This window comes from Calypte anna, chromosome 7 (assembly GCF_003957555.1).
Source record: "Calypte anna isolate BGI_N300 chromosome 7, bCalAnn1_v1.p, whole genome shotgun sequence".
In the NCBI taxonomy this organism is placed as follows: Eukaryota; Metazoa; Chordata; class Aves; order Apodiformes; family Trochilidae; genus Calypte; species Calypte anna.
The window spans coordinates 11171424-11187082 of record NC_044253.1 but is presented as its reverse complement, the minus strand read 5'-3'; positions in this window follow the sequence as shown (position 1 = coordinate 11187082).

Sequence of the window (15659 nt, the reverse complement as noted above, 5' to 3'; positions counted from 1 at the left end):
AAGATAAGAGCTTCAGCTATTTTTCATCTGAATCCCCAGAGAGAATGGCCTGCAGTGATGCCGTTGCATATGTATGTGTATGTATATAACTCATTATTTTTAATTCTGTAAACTGATCCGGTCATTCGTGTTGACAGTACATTAAAGCTCTATAAAACCAGTGTGATTATGTGATGGCTTATCAATGCCATGACAGCCAGTTGTGGTGGCAGTGGGTGTTCTCTCGATTCACATCTCAGAGAACTGACAGCATAGATCCACTGCAATGCCCATTATACAATATGTGATTATTTGCCTGTTCTTAATTTATCACTTCTTCCTGTGTCTAGTAACTATATCACTACATCCCTTTATGCAGTAACGTATTTTTAGCTTGTATGAAATAGTCAACACATTATTTATACATCTAGCATCTTCAATCTGATTTCCATTTTAATACTCTCACTGGGAAGTTGAGGACAGGTAATGTGTACAGAATAATTGACACGAGGCTACGAATTCTGCTCAAAACTTGAACTCCAGGCTAAGCCTCTAGTCGGGCATAGCCTGGAATGATGAGCAGACTGCCCCATGCATAGTGGCGTTGCATCTGCCCCTCTTTCTCCATCCCCATCTCTTCTGAAGACCTAAAAATCCCACAACAAACTCTCTACCTGGTTTGTTTTCATAGCATTTTCTTAGATACTGTGTTAATCTACACATGAATGTAAATAACAGGCAAGCTCCTCCACTTCCCTAACTTGCAGCATTATATATTTCAACTGAGAAAATTTAATTTTAACTAATGATGTTCAGCAGTCTTGGTGGTGGTAGCAGAACACAGAACAAGGCTGCACTGCTGTGCTGGGGTAGTGTTGCTTTCTTTTTCAGTTGTACTGAGTGGATGGTTTGGTTATCTAGGTCTCAGGGATAAAACCTCACCAAATGGCACAACTATTCATGTAACTTCCTGAAGACCTCAGCTCAACCTTTCTTTCTCTGAAGATTTGCAGATGAGGCAGTGAGCATTGAAGATTAAGTAGCATGGGACCCTGTAAACAAATTTTTTTCCAAATGTCTGTCAACATTTAAACATATAATGGTAGCACTTTTCTATTAAAGAGACTGTCCTAAAATCTTCTAGCATTTTCCTGCTGCTATTTTGCTGTTACCCCTCCTTCCCTGCCCCTCCCTCCCCCCCAAGGTAGCAGTTCTGCTGGTTGTGTGCATGCATGCATTGCTCAGAGACCCACGAATAAAGATGCGTATAAATTAACGTCCTGTAATGTTTACTTGGATGCTCAGATTTTGTCATTTTAATGCCATTGTACAGTATGGCATTTTTAAAATCACTGACCAGACAGGAAAACTACTCAAATAGTTTTAGTAAAGGGTTTACGATGCAAAGGTGCATAATTCAGATGCTTTGGAAAAGATAAATGCCATGGGAAAAGTCACAGTATCGCATGTTAAGGTATCAAACAATTTTTTTTCAATATCCAAATCCTAAGCCTCGCTAGAGAGAAGACACACCAGGTTCCTGCTCTGGGTTTGGCACAGACCAAGCTCTCGGCAAGACTCAACACAGTTGTTTGCAGAGGTGTTGAACATCACTTCTGCCCAGAGCCACCTCTGCGGGAAAAACGTCCTTTACTCTGCTTTCCTAGCGGCTTGTCCGCCCCCCAGAACCGCATGAGGGACCGGCGCTGTGTTCCCTGCCCGTCGTTCCAAGCCAGTGCAAAGTGCAGTTTCTCCAAAGGAAAGCGGTGTTTGGCGGAGCCCTATCCTTCCCTTAGCGCTCTCCTCGCCGCTCGGCCCGGCTCTTACCACTAGGTGCTGCTAGTGCCTCCCGGACCGCCCCAGCGCCGAGCCGGGCCCGGCCAGCCCCACTGAACTCCCGGCACCGGGCCGCTCTGCCCGCAGGGTACCTCCGGTGGCCGGGGTCAGCCGCTCCGCCGGTGGACCCGACCCGAGCGGGTGCCTGCAGGCTTTGGGGGTCCGAGCGGCACACCTGTGAGCGGGCTGCGGGTCGGCTCCGGCACCAGGAGGTCTGGAACCGCCTTCCCGGGAGCCGGCCTGGGTAGCGTGTGCTGCGGGAAGGAGAGGCAAAACGCACCGCTTGGAGATCGCTGCCTGCGCGAGGGGCAGTGCTGCTGTCTGCAGGGATCAGGGGCCTCCTCTGCTGCCTGCAGACACAGCGGTGCAGAGCAGCGAGGGGGACCGGGGAGAGTGAAACAGCGGAGATCCAAGGTGCAGGGAGGGGGAACGAAACTGAGAGAGATGGGAGGGCTTTGGTCTGTAAGGCAGGGTAACAGGTACTGCCGGGTGCTGCTGAGGACATAGACCTACAAGTATAGAACGGAGCTCTGTGCACCGAGAAGTGATCAAACCTAGTTTTTTTTTTAAGTTAGGTCATTCAAAGACAACACCCCAAGTCACTGCTAGTGTCACATTTTGCAGCCTAACCAGGGTAGGCTGTGTTAGTCTGCATTTATTTGCACACAAAAAATAATCTGCTTATGATGGGACTGGGTGCTCAAACCTGCTTGGACTTGAACTGCTCTGGGCATTCAGATAAGCTTTAGTAGTACACGTTTTAGATGGAGATCTGAAAGAGAATCTTGACTCTGGCTTCATCATCTGGAGGCTAGGTAACAACATTCACCCATGCTTGATCTCTGGACCACGATTCCACAGTAGCAGCAGTCTCATTAGAAAAGCAATTTTACTGCAGGTGTCCACACCATTTCACACAGAGTGGGGGAAGGGGGAAGTGCCTGTGTCAGTGGCAAAAATTAAGTTTAAAGTTAGAGTGGGGCATGTATGTTCAGGCAAACATTTCAGTAATCAACTACAGGTTGCACTGCAATGGGAAAACCAGGGTTGCCACAAGGAAAATAGTGCAAATATACACAGCAGAGCATCTTTTTGCTGATGCAAGTGACTGACCCAAGTGGAGCCCAAACTGCCCTTCTAGATAGTGCAAAGTTTTTTCAAAAGCAGAAAACAAGCATTTCTATATACACTATCAGCAAACACGCAAAAGCCATGGCATGCAGCATTAGTGGCAGTAAGCATTATCCTGAATATTAAGATGTAGGTATGAAGCCAAATGGCCATTAGCTGTAAATTATTTAGGTAAGGGTTTTTTTCTTTAATCTAAAATAGATTTCTAATAGTCACAGTTGTGGTTTCCAGGCTCAGCCTGGTGGAGACAGTAACATTTTAATTTATACTAAAGAGAAGGCACAAAGTTAAATCCATGACACGAAACAAGACTCAGATGACCTGAGAGCAAGAGAATACAAATGAGCTCCCTAGAGAGAAGAGGCTGTGATGGAACAAATAGAATAATACAGAGGGATGACTTGACACTATCAGCAGAGCAACTGTATTTCACTTCTTTGGAAAGAAATTAAATGAGCTTAAATTGGGACAACTGCTTTATTTTCAGAGAATTACATCTGAAGCCTTTGCTTCCTACAGACAAGTGATATACAATTTCTTCTCTCCCTGAAGCTAGGGAGGCTTCTCCCTGAAGCTACCATTAATTGCCAATTTTCCTATGTCACTCGACATGAAAAAGTCAGCAAATATTATCACATTTAATAGAGGCAGGCCTGAGTATTCCCAGTCTCACAGAAGAAGAAAGTTCCCTGTTTGCAGACAAAGACTCATGAAACATAAAAGTTGAGTTAACTGTACAATAAACCAGGAGGGAGGGAATGTTAAGCTGAGACACTTGTAATTGCCCAGCTAGGATCCATACTGTGGTAAGATATACAGCATCTAGCAGTCACCTATTTGTTGGCAAATAAAAAGAGCAGTGAAAAATTAGTTTTTAAAAACACTATTAGAGGTTCGATACTATACCAGAAACAGCTTTTCCCCTGCCCTTAACTCAAACTCTGAGTCTGAAGGCTGTGTTTATAGAAAATTACTTCTGCCATCAGACTAGCAATGTAAAACCTAGCACTGAAAACCCTTATGGTGCTCCTAGATACATATTATCTGAGGGCACAAAACTTCCTTGGCAAATACAAATGGGATTTTTTTCCCTGGGGACTGTAGATACCTTTACAATTAGACTTAAGTTTTTATTTAAGGACATGTTGTTTAGCACATCAAACATCTCACTGAACACTCTGTACAAGAACCATATTTGAATGGAAAGGGAATTCAGAACTGTTGACAACTTATCTACTGACTTCATACCCAACCTTAGGCAATTCCACTGAATGATGAGCTAAACACTGCAAGTTCCCATTACAACATACCCTATTCTAATTTTCCTTTAAACAGCTACATTTAAAATCTTTACAGGGGCTGACTTATACAAGAAACTCTTACGTTCAGAGAGCTGTGCTCTACTCTGAAGTCTGGGTCTAAATGTGAGCAGATTTTGAAAGTATTAGTGCTCCTTCCTGTTTGCATGATGACCAATGTCTTGATAATGCAGCTTGCAGTGTCTGGTTAAGAAAATGGAATTCTGAGTATAGTGGGACTATGAACATGCTGGTAAAACTGAACATCTGTTCATCAGATTATGATTGTCCCATAGTATTTGGAATTCATGACCTGGAAAGCCATTCTGAAGACTTAAGAAGTTTATAACACTCAGTACAGTGTCCATTCATACCTGCATGCTTTAAATTAACTTAACTAAAAAGCATAATGTACCTACTCAGCGTGGGGTGTTCAGATGCTTACAATTCAAATCAAAACTGAATGACTTTCAAACCTCATCCACTTTGACTGAAGGGCTGTTTAAACTAAAAGGTCATCAGAAAAAAAAAAACCAAAACTTTTTTAGTCTTCTTAATCAAAGTTGGAACTGCTTTTAAAAGCATTTCTTCATCTTCAGGCAGAAACTAATTAGTTTAAATTTCAACCCTCCATTTTAGAGATTTTTCAGGCAAGTATTAACAATAGAGGCGTGGAAAAGAAACTGTGTTGTAGCTTCACCCATGATGGTTGTGACTGAGTGACTAAGTCTTTCCTCTTGTAAGAAATAAGCCCATTGAAACTTATCCAGACAGATCCATAATCTTTGAGAAAATGTGGTTTCAAATTGCTAGACAAAGTAGGTACAATTTCACAAGTTGAGACATTTCTCAACAACAAACCTGAAATGTAACCCTAAACCTGACAGCTCTGCCTTCTACTTTAGGGAAATGTAGCTTGGATATGTGCGTTATTCACTTGGCAATGCAATGGAAGGTCCTGCATTAAGGAAAACTCCCTGTGAATTGTAAAGAGCCCTTTCCTCCCTGTTCACTGCCTCACTCATTGCCACAAGGTAGTTTCTTCTCTCTCACATGAAGAGAAAGGTGCTGGAGTTCTGTGATGAACGGGAACCTTGGGACCAGACTGAGCAGTCCTAAGACGTATTAATATTTGGTTATGAATACTCATTGTTACTTTATCACCAGTAAACCTAAACACAAGGAAGAGTTTGGGCTGGATGTGAGCACCCTGTTTTTGTTAAGGAAAAATGTTGATGAGACAGTTATGTTTTTTCTTGAAGAACCTTAGCAAGAGATTGTGGGATATTGCAAACGTTGCATTAACAGAAAGATAAGAACTCTGTCACATTAGGCTGTGCACTGCACTCCTTCCTATCAGAGAGTGTCTGCTTCCCTTCACCAGCACAGCCAGGGCTGTCAATAAAGAAAAAGGATTGCAGCAAAGTGGGTTAGTGCACTAAGACAGAAGCTTTCTGCTTTGCATTTTCAGCAATTAAAACCCCATAACTTCTTCTCCAAAGCATTGCATCCCTCCTTCAGCTTGCCCATCACAACATGCAGTGCTGGCATGTCAATGTCAGGCACAACAGCAAAGCAAGCAAGAGCTTCACAGCAACTTCTGAAGGCCAGGAGTGCAGCAGCCTAGGTCAAGGTGGTTGTAGCAGACAGGGTCACATCCTGAGACACAAGTACTGAGCAGCAAGCTGCTGTAATTATTGTGCTCAGATAGTTGCAACCACTTCCTATTTATACATATAATTATATATTACTGATTATTTTGTATTTCTTCTCCACACAAAGTTGTCCATCAGAATTACCTTTACTAGGTTAAAACATATCTAGATATGTATAATCAAAATACAGTTAGTATATATATCTCTAATTAGCATAACATGTGTTGCAAAGTCTATTCAGTCTAGTCTAGTGTCCAAAAATATTCCATGAATTTTGGTCAACAATTACCAAGAATTCTATTCCTGGCAGATAGGCTGAAAATCATCACTTGCTGACTAAGTCAATATGTTACCCTGCTGCTATGCCATATGGCCCTGGATGCTGAGACACAACACAACCTCATTGAGTGACTCTGAAACTGGAGGGGTGGTTGATAAACTGGAGAACAAGGTTTCTGTTCAGAAGGACTTCAACAAACTGGAGAAACAAGCTAGGAAGGACCACATGGGATTCAACAAAGGCAAATGAGAAGTTATGCAATAGGGTTAGAAGTGCCCCATGTGCCAGGCCAGGCCTAAGGGCTGACAGAATAACCCCACAGCAGGAGTTTGGGGGTTGCAGAACAACAGCTACTGATAACCTGAAGAAACTCCAGAGTAGGGTTGGTAACACAGTTAGGGGACCACAGCACCTGATGTAGAAGGATAGACTGGGGCAACTGGTTCGGTTAGCCTGGAGACAAGAAAACCAAAAGGGGATGTAATTACAGTGTAATTACCTTAATCCTTTGGAGAAGAGAGACTTTCCTCAGAGATGCACAGCCAGAGAGCAAAAGGCAACAGTCACAAGCTGTAACAAGAGAAATACCTATTGGAAATACAGAAAAAAAAAAATCTCAGTGGGACTAGTGTGAGTTGAGACAGGGTCCCAAAGGCTGCCCTTTGATCTCCACCCGTGGAGTTTTTCAGAACCTGGCAAGGCTTGTAGCAGCCTCAGCTGATTCTGAAGCTAAGGTTCAAGCACAGACCTCCAGATGTCCCTTCAAATGTAGTATTTTTTTTGTTAATCTAGGTAAAATCCAGTTCTAAAGATACCAAGTATTCCTTTCATCAGCCCTAAAGATGCTTGAAGACTTATTGGGGATAAGAGAATTACCTTATTAGAGCAGTGACCTATGTAAATCTCAGCTATGTTTTCATTCAGGAGGTAATCAGGTTAAGTGTGATCAATTATTTTATTACCTATTTTACTATACTCAGCCTGCTGAAACAAGCTGAGATATACGAAGCTTGATTCTCCTCTCCCTTTCTTCAAAAAAGTGAGATTCAACAGTGATAGGGAAGGAAAATAGACAAGAAAACTGAAGCCAGTGAGTGAAATATTTACATTTCATGTAAATATGGTCACTATCATTATTATACAGTAATTTCTACAGTCAGTAGCCCAAACCTCACTAATATTCCCTCCTCATCAAAACACACAGGGTTATTCACACAAGTAAAGGTTTGCAGGCATGCAAATTAATTTGTAGTGAGATGGTTAAAGTTCTAAATCATCTATTAAATTACTTCTATTGTACAAGTTTAACTTCATTTTCCAAGCTAGTCACATGCAACAGAGATGTAGTAATGCAGGTATTCCAGCTGCAGGAGTGATTAACTGCTGGTGCCTTCTAAAACTAGATTTGTAAGTCAGATCATTGGAAAGATCATTGGTTTGTGTCCTGGCTGTCATGAGACCAGAGAGGTGGAATATTGGCAGAAGATTAGGTTTATTTTTGTATATGTGCTTGAAATATTTAGACAGACTGGGATAGAAATCAACTTGTAGGGTTATAAACCCTGTTCCAGCAGAGCAAAAAAGTCATGAGCAAGCCCATCTCAGGTGCTCAAGGAACATAAATATCGATTTATCCTTGAACTGTGGCCTGAAAACCCATTAAAGTTCAAGGAATGACAGTGCTATTCAAGTACTTGCTTAATGGTAGGCATGTGATAACCTGGGGCATTTTCACTTGTATTCCCCTGGGTAGCAAAGAGGGAGCTACCACCAGGTTTGTAAATATTGCAGGCATTTCTGTATCTCCTTGTTTCTGCATAGAAGCTTACTGCTGACTGTTGCAAGACAAACCTCTCTTAGGGCACAGTGCTCCAAGGTCCAAACAGGTGTTCCAGCAGAAACTCACTAATAGTGCTCTGAGTCTGTTGCCCTCAGGATTGGCTAGCCCAGCTCGGTGCCATTACTCCAGATTCAACCAACCTCTCTGCTGGCTTGCTCAGGAATGAGCTGAGCCTGTGCTTCAAGCCTCACCTTTTATTGGCCCCCTAATCCTGCTCATGCACAGTGGGGGCCCACCCTAATCAGGCACAGGTGGGCTTAACACAAGCTCATGCCCACTACCTGGTAATTAGTGGCACCTGGTTGCCTCATTTCACTACAGCTGACAATTTTCATTTTGCCACAGAAGAAAATGAGCATTCCAATATGAATTGTCTTCCTGGGTCTTATAGAATCAGAGAAGTTATCCACCAGTTTCTGTAGGGTCAGATTGGGCTATAAACATTCATTCTTGTGAATAAATTTAGATGGACCCTTAAGAGGCTTGGGCTGAAATGTAAGAACCTTTGAATAATCTCATTGGGACCAGGATATAAGAAGTTGGACTGAGATACCAGTTAGTACTTTTCCTTCCCTCAGTTACCCTTTACTGTTTGTAGCTTTACCTGCTAATGCTTATCATGGCTACAGGCTCTGACTCAAGAGCTCTCATTAGTCACTGCCTAAGGTAGTCAAACATATCAAATGCTGAGCTGAAGCAGCAGTACTCACTTTGAGCTGTTGTTTGCTCAACAAACGGGCAAAGATTATGCAGCCTAAGTACCAATAATTTTTTACTGCACAATCCAAAAATCAAATTATGCCACTGAAGGTTCATGAAGTTCAGTGATCACCACTGAAATACACATCCTCTACCCCACTGCATTATGCACACTTGGAGTTATGCAAAGATTTTAGTTGATGAGTCTAAATACCAATTTAAAATTTGGATTCAGCTCCCAAAGTTTGTGAGTGTTTGAAAGCTAGATCTGAGAAATCATATCCTTTGATAAAACCAGATATGAAGAGCCCCTGAAGGTGATTTTTTATGAAAGTTCATGTTTTCTTTAATCCAGATTTTTATCTGTAATCCAGTCCTATTTTTCCTCCGAATATCAGGAGGAAGACAGGCAAGGTCTTTGCATTTCAAGCAATTAGCAGTTCAGTGTGCTGGCAGTCAGTTTTGCTGATTCAGCAGATACAGCAGTTATCAAACAATAATCTATAATCACTGCTGTCACAGTGGCAAAGCATCTGTCAGTCTCCATGCTGTGATGTCTTGGAACTCAGGTCAAGATTCATTTAAGATTTCCAAATGCTTTTTTTTTTTTTTCAGCTAGACACCAATATAGGAGTATCTTGGATATCATGAATATCTTTCTGTGTCAGGTATCTCTGATTACAGTGCTGCTATGACTGAACTTTCAGACAGAGCTAAAAAAAAAAAAAAAAAAAAAAAGGGGCAACAAATGAGAGAGTGGAACCAGAATTCAAAATGAGCTGGAGAGAAACATAAATGTCTACGCACAAGAGAAAGAGTCCACAATAACAACAGTAGAGTGCAGCAAGACAAACCTCTTTTAGGGAACGGCGCTTCAAGGTCCAGCCAGGTGCTCCGGCAGAGATTCATGAGCAGTACTCTAAGCCTATGACCCTCAGAGTTGACTAGCCCGGATCAGTGCTGTTGCTTCAAGAGCAACCAGCCTCTCTGCAGGCATGCTCAGGACTGAGCTGAGCCTGTGAGTTTGAGCCTCACCTTTTATTGGCCCCCGGTATGCGCAGTTGGGGCCCGCCCTAATCAGGCACAGGTGGGCTTAACACAAGCTCATGCTCACTACCTGGCAATTAGTGGCACCTGGTTGCCTCATTTCACTACAGTAGAGTCTCAACACTTCTGCCAAGGGAATGTTGAATGGCAGGGTACAGCAGAGCAGATGCACACCTCCTGTTGAAGGAAGCTCAGCTTCACATTGTGTCCTATAGTCACTGTAATTTTGTTCAACTATTTTTATGGTAGCTCCAGTTCATGTTAGGAAAACAGTCAGAAAAGGACTGGGACAGTGGAGGGAAAAGCAGGATCCATGAAAGATGTTGCACAGATTGTGGCAATGCAGTGTTTGAAAATCACTAAGTTCATGCATTCCTGGTTATACTTGCCATGTGTGGTGCTCTTCACACACGATGCTCAAACTGTGCAGTCATGGATCATGAGGCAGCTACTGGTTTGCAGCCTCGAAATTTCTGCACTCCAGTGGCAGGTAAAGGGATCTCAATAGCTCCTAAAGTGCTTGGGCATTGTGATAGGTAGAAGAGTTTAAAATATATAAAGAAATATGTTTCTAATTTGTTACCATTTACACAGATGTGTGCTTTACAGGAAAGGCAGAATAAAACTAATGCAACCTTCTTTCTAAAGCTCACCTGGGATTCTTTAAGGTCATAAATTGTAGTCTGTGTTCTTTGAAGATGCACATTTTACTGCTCAGACTGGGAGTGGCAGCAGGCCAGCTGGTATGAATGACAGCTTTCTATCCATATTCATTACTGAAACTTTGGTATGGATGTTGTATAAAGTCTTAAGTGAGCTGCCATGGGATTCCATGCCCTGCTTATTGTTTGCTGTGCTGATACACTGGCACATCCAGAGGTGACTTTTCACATGTCATCAGAAATGTTGTAACACCAGATTGGTTTTGTAAGTACAAGCAGCTACCTAAGTGATAGAAGATTCCTGTCTCCTGTGCATGCAAGAATGGAAAGGGAGGACAGAGGAGAGAGAGAACAAAAGGTTGTGAACCAGATAAAAGAGCAGGAAACCTGAATTAATTTGTGGATGCAATAACATTTTTGTCAGTCACTTCTCTTTCCTGAAGGGTGGAACCTCACTAATTGAAAGATGCTCAGGTCAGATATGTTTTCATTTGTCAGCAGATAAGTTGATGTAGCCCTTGTAAAATCTAAACTCAGATGCCCTTCACACAACATGCTGTTGTTTTCCATGGCTGCACTCAGCCTGGAGTATAGGAATTGTCATATGATATCAAATTAGCAATCTGTTCAGATCAGTATCCTTCCTAATAGTAGATTAGGAGGGCAGTGCCATAATCTCATAGGTATACTTTTTTCTCTGCTTTAAATCTCAGATTAATCTCTTGAGACATACTTCTCTGGAGCACACATTTCAAAATCTCTTAAATCTGACATAAATAATGCCAGATCTGGAAAATTTTGCTGTAACATAACCAACCAAACCCTCCTCAATTTCTTTAAGGTCTTGGTCTCAGTGACTTCTGTGACAATATGTTCCACAGCTGAAGTGCGTGCTCAGTAAAAATGCTTATTTTTAATCAGATGCTTCCTTTTATGGAATTCCCTGATACTTCAATTAATTTCTCATCCACATACAGACTCCTTCCAAGGCTCTGTATGCACTTTTAGTCCAGAATGCCTTGACCAGCCCCCTGGGCCCCCCTAATGGCCCAAGACCAGACTCCAGCCCAGCCTGGAGCCCTCTGTTCCTGCACCAGTGCCAAGTTTCCAGTTCCCCCACAATTATACTCATGGGTCCCTCGGAGCTGGGTCCCTTTCTATAAGGTCCCCAATGCCTGGAGCTCCAGCTGCCACCCCCTCTTCTGCTCCCTGTCAGGGAGGCCATGTCCTTCTCCCCTCTCCAGAAGCCCTTGCTGCCCCCAGGGACCTGCCAGATCTTCTGGCTCCCTGACACCCATTTTTTGTGAAACAGCACCACAGAGCTGCCTTTTTTTTGCTCTTCTCCTCAAATATTTTTTACGAAATCCACACAGAAACCTCCAACAAATAAGTGCCCCCTAACTCCACCATCTGGCAGCCCCCTCGGCATCGATGCTCATCCTCACCAGGACATCTCCAATAGCTGCTCTGCCAAGCAGGGATGATCTCCTCAGGACCTGGGGGCTCCAAGGGCTGTGTTCAGCTGTCCCCATCAGCCCTCCCAGCAGTGTCCCAACATATTTCTGTCCCTTCACAATAGATGAAACCTCCTCTGGGTCAGGTGAGGGGTGACAGGGGCCCAGCACCCTCACAGAATGCTTCTGTCACACTCAGGGGAGACAGTCCCACATTTCCTCTCACAAAAAAACCCCACAAAAACCAAAAACAAACACAGGTCCTCTAAATCAGTTGTAAATGTAAATGTGGAACCCTGAACACTGTGTTCTCCTCATTGTCCCCAAGATAAATGAAAGATGAATGAAGCCTGTGCCTCCAGGCCTTGCCTCCTCCCAGGTTACAGCCACTGAAGAGCTCCTGGCATGGCACCAGAACACAGCTCAGTCCAGCTGATAGTCACTCTCCCTTCACCATCACCCAAGTCCTGAGGTAAAGGGCATTTTGTGCAGGCTGAAGGAAGCTCACCCAGCTCACAGTTTTCAGTCAAAAAGCCATTATCCCCTGTGCAGCCCATCAGCCAGGGCCGTGCCTCGGGGCAGACACCTCACAGCCTCCCCTGCCCACAGCTCTGGGCAGCCCGGCCAGCTCAGGGGCACCCTACCACAGGGCCTCTCCAGAGAGTTTTGCTCATCCTTTTTGTCAGTGAGCACAGATACCAGCAGCACTACATTCGTATCTTAGAAATTTAGCCGTGTTTTGGGTAAAATGGCCAGAGCTATCACCTGGGTAAACATGAGTGAGGCTGAGCTGTGCATGGGTCACACTTCAAGCAGAGGAGATCCATGGCTTTTGCTCTCCGAGGACTCTCTTCGGTCTCAAATGGTGGCACAGCACATCTTCACTGAAGGATTTCATGATGCAAAAAGGCAAAAATAGATTTATTTTACTCAGGCAAAAGACCTGAGTAAAACTCACAAGAAGTGAATCCTGCTCTTCTCAGTTGTGCACTCAAACCATAGCTAGAAGCTCATCCTTTCTCTTTGGTGGCAGCTCCTTTATTAAATGTGTGTTTGCTTCTCTGATCTAGTGCATTGTGCTCAGGTTGTCAGCTCATTGTTACTGATCCGGAGCCAGGTTTTGTTCTGTTTTTAAACAATGGTGAAACAAACTCATCTGTGAGCTGTGGATTAAGAGCCAGTATGGATTTGGGCTAATGTAGTTGAAATATATTAACAAAAGTTCACTTTATCCCTGGTGTCTTATCTTAAGGAGTGTTTTAAATATAGGTTTTTTCTTTTATCTTTGATTGGTTTCATTTGCTTGTAACTACAGGTAATACATCCTGACTTTATTTGCATGTTGATTTTCTGTCTCAGAAAAATAGATAACTAATTAATTGGTGGATAGGAGATAGACTGGTGTTAGAACTATGTCTGATCTAACCTTGGGTCTTCAGTATTTCTTTATTATGTTGAGGAAAAGAGAAAAGAAACAAAGAAATTAGAACATTTGAAGCAAGTCATAAATACTCCCCTGAAATGAAGAGTGTTCAGGAAAACTCTTTCCTTTCCAAGAGCATCTTAGTTGGGTTTTTTTGATACAGTATTGTTGTCAGGTGCAGTGGGGTAGTTTTGGAAAGAGAATGACAAAACAGTGTCGTTTGTATGGTAATTAAATGCAGCTGTCTACAACTGCCAGTCAGGATCGAGTTCAAATATCTCAGCAGCAGAAGCATGAACTCCTGACACCTAAACCAAAGGAGAAATTCCTTTGCCTAGAAATGAGTAGCAGGCTATTACAGTCTCTGCAGCCAGCTATAAAGGGGAAACATTCAGTACACTGCAATTATGCCATGCATCATAACCTCTGCAGTTATGTGCAGAGTAAATGTAGATTGATCATTATTAACTTCAAATTTTTCTGAAGAACCAGCCTAAGTACCTCACATAATAGAAAATAAACTCATTAGAAGATGATGACATCTGAAATTGGAAGTCTAGGGTTGTTTTTTTTTCCTTTAACTTAGTGTCTCTTCTGTTATTTCCTCTATTGTCTCATTAAAGATTTTTGGTTAGAGCTGCTTGGAAAATGGGCAGTTAAGGAGACATTTTAGATAGAATAGTCTGAAATGGTAGTGAAAAAGAAAAATATTTTGATTCCTAAACATAGCTGCATTGGCTCCTGGGAACTGTAGTCCAGATGTTGCAAATGGTATTCATTGTAGGCTGGGCTCTCTATTATAAAAAGTAGATCAACATGATCTCCTCTTTCACTTTATTTGTTCTAGGAAGTGGTGCATCACAGCAATCTCATAGCCACAGCACACCAAGGAGCCTAGAAAGAAGAGTATAAGACAATCAAAGTAAGTACACAAAAGGTTTCAATAAATTACAAAATTGAAATAACCAGGGTAATACTCCCTGCTTCAGCTGCAATGTTCTGCAGAAAACAGATACCATCAACAAAAAAATATTTTTAATTAAAATAGTTCTGTCAAAAGCTTGGTTCTCCACCAAAACCAGACAAGAAATGCACTTTTTTTTTTTTTTTGTCAGATTTGCTGTTGATAAATTGAGCAGGCACTGCTTCTGCCTGATTCTTTCTCAGCTTCCTGTGGATCAGATTAAATGACAGGAACTACTCCCTCTAATTCTTATACATGAATTGCAGTGCTGAGATGCATTTATGATCGTGATCATGCCTTACAGCAGAGATTGCTCCCCCAAAAGCTTAATGGAAAAGACCCTCTTAGAGAGAAAAGAAACAATTTTTTCTCAGAAAAGGTCTAGAGGAGAAAACAATCTTCTTTAGATTCTAGCACATTATGTTAAATATCATTTAGCAAACATACAGCAAAAGACATGCCTGACTGCTTTCCTGACATGCAAATTCATGCTCAAACAGGCACTCTGAAGAGAGTGGGGTTTAGTGGGAGGTTGTTGCTTCTGGAGAATTCAGAGGATCCCAGCATATTGTGTGGCTGCCCAGGAAACTGGCATAATACTGAAACTGAAGCAATGATAATGAATCAAATCTGCTGGAAACAATAATGTGATCGGAGAAAGAAAGGTAATCCAGCAATTAGAATGCTTGCCTGTAGCTTCACAGACTTCAATTGTCTTGGTATACCACAGACTTCCTGCATCAGTCTCTTAAAGAAATCCTCCAAGGAGTCTAACACCTCCTGATGCTGATTTTGTTAATAACAGAAACACTTTCAAATGGTTCTGGGCCCAAAATTAGAATGTATATTAGATTTATATTACTGTAATGCATCTAGATTGGAAGCTCTCTGTATCAATCTTTTATTAAATTTGATGGGATGAGTGTTACTGACTATTCCTAAAAAGTTAAATAGTGATTTTGGCCAACTAACAAAACTTTTACTAGAGAAAAACAGCATAAAAAAAAAACTATAAGAGGAAGAATCAGATTAAATAGATGGGAAAGAAAAAAGATCCTGAAGAAAGAGCAGTAACAGGAACATGGGGCTTATTCAGGTTTTAGGCAAACCCAGCACGATCACTGAGTTGCCCAGATATTCCTCTACATCCTGGTCTGCTCTGACTTTGATGTTCCAGTAGCACACCAGTGTGTTTCAGCAAGCAGAAGATGATGTAGGAAACAGCCATTAAAAATGCCTCACTTCCTTCAGTATATTTCCTTTCACAACCATCTTGATTCCTCTTCAGTCTTTTCTTTTTTAAATGGCCCTTCTGAAGAGCTGAATAGCTGATCCCTATATTATTTTCACAGTAAACAGATGTGAGGTTTATCTAGCACATTCTTTTATAC